Genomic DNA, 3,923 nt, shown 5'->3' with positions numbered 1-3,923 from the left:
ACCTTAGGCATGGGGCCTAACCTAGCCAGAACCTCCTAAAACATCTATCTCATCTCTTCCCTTTCAGGAACCTGCTCTCCTGCATGCTGAGGATCCTGATGAACTGACTGTTTCGGCTCAACACTCACATGAGTGGGTGGTGGTGAAGGACTATGATGGTCGGAACCATGACCCCATCCTCCACCTCTACCTCCTTTGCGACCACCCATACGACCACATCCCCTAGCTTTCCTAGCCATGACCTAGCACCACAAAAGAGAAAACGGTTCAGATCTACAACAAGGATAAGACAAGAGAAACACAAACATTAAGACCTAAGTAAAAAGGTCATGTTGAATAGGCTCACTACAAACCTAGAGTACCTAGTGTTGAAACATGGGCTCTGATACCAAACAAAATTCTTCCCTTTCCTATGAAGAGAAGTAATCGGGTGTCCTATCTGGGAAAAGCCCTCAACAAAGCGACGGTAATATCCAGCCAAACCCATAAAGCTCCGAACTTCAGAAACATTGGTCGGCGCTGGCCAATCAACAATGGCTTGGATCTTTGAAGGATCCATGGATATACCTTCTCCCAAAAATACATGACCAAGATAGTTCACCTCAGTTGACCTTCGAGTCATTCCTTGGGGTTCTTATGGAGTTGTGTTGGGAATGGATTGACTTTCATCTCATAGTGCTCACGTAGACTGTCGCAAGAAGACAGTGGTGTTCTCTAAGATTGACCTGAAATCTAGATACCATCAGTTGCACATTCAGGATGTAGACATTCATAAGACAATGTTTCGTACTCGTTATGGTCACTATGAGTTCACAGTGGTGCCATTTGGGTTGACGAATGCGCATTCAGTTTTCATGAGCCTCATGAATGGGGTTTTTCACACCTACCTTGATCGTTTCGTCATTGTATTCTTGGATGACATTCCGATTTATTCTAGAAATATGGAAGAGCATGAGGGTCACTTACGTCAGGTATTGTAGTGTTTGAGGGAGAATCAGCTTTATGCCAATTTGGCAAAGTGTGACTTCTTCCAGTCTGAGGTGAACTATCTCAGTCATGTGGTTTCGGGAGAAGGTATATCCGTAGATCCTTCAAAGATCCAAGCCATTGTTGATTGGCCAGTGCCGACCAACATTTCTGAAGTTTGGAGCTTTATGGGTTTGGCCGGATATTACCATCACTTTGTTGAGGGCTTTTCTTGGATAGGGCACCCGATTACTTTTCTTCAGAGGAAAGGGAAGAAGTTTGTTTGGTCTAAGCAGTGTGAGGCAACTTTTTGAACCTTGAAGGAACTCCTTGTTAGTGCTCTAATTTTGGCAGTTCCCGATCCATCTAGAGATTTTATGGTATGCACAAATGCCTCTTTGGAAGGTATAGGTGCAATGCTTATGCAGGATGGACGTGTGGTTGCTTATGAGTCTCACAAACTCAATAACCACGAGTTGAACTATCTAGTTCACGATTTAGAGTTGGCAGCTGTAGTTCATACTTTGGTTAGATGGCGGCATTTCCTATTAGGGCATTTGTTTGAGCTGCCTAGTGATCACCGCAGTCTACAGTATATATTCATGCAGCCGAACTTGAATGCTTGACAACGGAGATGGATGGAATTCCTCTGCGAGTATGATTTTGAGGTTTGTTATATTCAGGGGAAAGAGAACATAGTGGCAGATGCTTTGAGTCGTAGGTGGCATGAAGTTTCAGCATTGTCCCTTGGAGTAGACTTGAGAGAGAGGATTCTTGGAGTTCTTCCTTAGGATACCTAGTATCAAGATGTTAGAGCCGTGATAGAGTCCAGAAGGCCTTTAGAGGGTATGTTTTTTAGATATAACCTTGAGGTAGATGGACTTTTTTGTCACCTTGGACAGATCTATATACCTCCTTTGGAGGGTCTTCGCATTTTGATCATGACTGAGGCCCATCGTGCACCTTATTCGGCACATCCATGTGTCAAGAAGATGCACACAAATCTTAGACAAATTTATCATTGGGTTGGTATGAAACGCGACATTGCTGATTTTGTGTCGAAGTGTTTAGAGTGTCAGCGGGTGAAGGTAGAGAATTAGCACCCGGCAGGGCTTTTACAACCTAATTTGGTACCGGATTGGAAATGTGATATCATTTTCATGGATTTCATTGTTGGGTTGCCTGTCTGTTCATGTTGTCATGATGCCATCATGGTCATTGTTGACAAATTGACTAAGGTTGCTCATTTTGTTCCTATTCGAGCTTCCTATACGATAGCAATGGTCGCATGAGTCTTCTTGGAAGATGTTGTGAGATTCTGAGGCAGCTCATCTCTGATAGAGATCTTGTCTTTACCTCAGCATTGTGGACCTCACTTCAACATGCTTTGGGGACTCAGTTGAACTTTAGTTCAGCTTATCACCCAGAGATAGATGGTCAGGCCGAGCAAGTGAATCAGGTTTTGGAGGACATGCTTCACATGTATGTTATGGACCAGCAGTTGCACTAGGAGGACTATATCTATCTAGTGGAGTTTTCTTATAACAATAGATATCATAGCTCCATAGGTATGTCCCCTTTCAGGCATTGTACGGTTGTCTTTTCCGCACTCCTTTGAGTTGGGATCGACTAGAGGACAGGGTGCTTATAGGACTAGATATTCTTCGGGAGATGAAGCAGCAGGTTGAGCGGATTCGTGAGCATTTGGTAGTTGCACATGATAGGTAGAAGAAGTATGCAGATGCTCATAGGACAAATCATCAGTTTTCTATTGGTGACCATGTGTTCTTGAGAGTGCGTCCGTGTAAGAGTCCGATCCGTTATGGAAAGGGTTCTAAGTTGGCACCTTGGTTTGTTGGCCATTTTGAGATCCTTGAGAGGATAGGACCTATTGCCTACCATCTTGCCTTGCCACCAAGTCTATCTCGCATCCACGATGTCTTTCATGTTTTAGTTCTTTGACCTTATCATCCTGATGTGACACATGTTCTTGATTGGAACTCTTTGCAGGTCGAGGACAAGCAACATTCCATGGAGCCGTGCACATTCTTCAGTTTCAGGATTTGATCCTCAAGGGTCACACGATCGACCAGGTAAGGGTCCTATGGGACCCAAATGATGAGACTTCAGCAACTTGGGAGGATGCAACGAAGATGAGAGAGTTGTATTCTTATTCGTTTTAGGCTTCCAGGAGTAAACCTAGTTTTGGGGGGGGAGAATGTAGTACCCCTCCTTGTTTGAACTTATTAGACTCAAATTTTATTATTGTTTACTTTCAGAGGATACATTACCATGATGTGTTATTCAGACTTATATGACATTATTTCATGCTTTATCTAGATATGAGATGCATTATTTATATGCAGTATTTCAGTACTTGTGATTATGGCATTTTATGGATTATTGCTATATACTGACACTTTATTTTATCTATGCAATGTGAAATTATATGTTGCGTGTCTGCGAGTGTATTGGATGCAAGGGGACAATTTTCCTTCACTCATTCCGGTGACACAGGGAAAATCCGTGTGTATGCCTAGTTTTCTATATCGTATACTTGCATGTGTGGTTCGGTGATGCAAGATATTGCAGGTACAAGTACCGAGTAGGTACAGGGTATCATCTCCACTTGGCTTCACAGGCCTGAGCGTGCCTTATATTTGTCCGATGGAAGTGGAGGAGGTACTAGTTGACCCTATTTTACCCAGATTACACTGTTGTGAGTGTCGTCAGCTGGTGATCGTGTCAGTTTGTTCAACTTTTGTGTATTGTTGTTTGACTTTTTCTGAGTCTTTGCTTGGGGTTTGCTTAGTTTGTGTGTTTAGTGGATTTAATTAATTAATTAAATTTATGGAGTTATCTCATAGTTGGTATTTTTGGAATTATGTATTTTATGCATTGAGATTTTAAAATTTAATTAATTAAAAGAAATTATTAAATTAGATTGCAAGTTGCAT

The sequence above is a fragment of the Cryptomeria japonica genome, chromosome 8 (genome assembly GCF_030272615.1).
Source record: "Cryptomeria japonica chromosome 8, Sugi_1.0, whole genome shotgun sequence".
Classification (NCBI taxonomy): domain Eukaryota; kingdom Viridiplantae; phylum Streptophyta; class Pinopsida; order Cupressales; family Cupressaceae; genus Cryptomeria; species Cryptomeria japonica.
The sequence above is the reverse complement of the archived record's forward strand: the minus strand, read 5'-3'. Positions refer to the sequence as shown.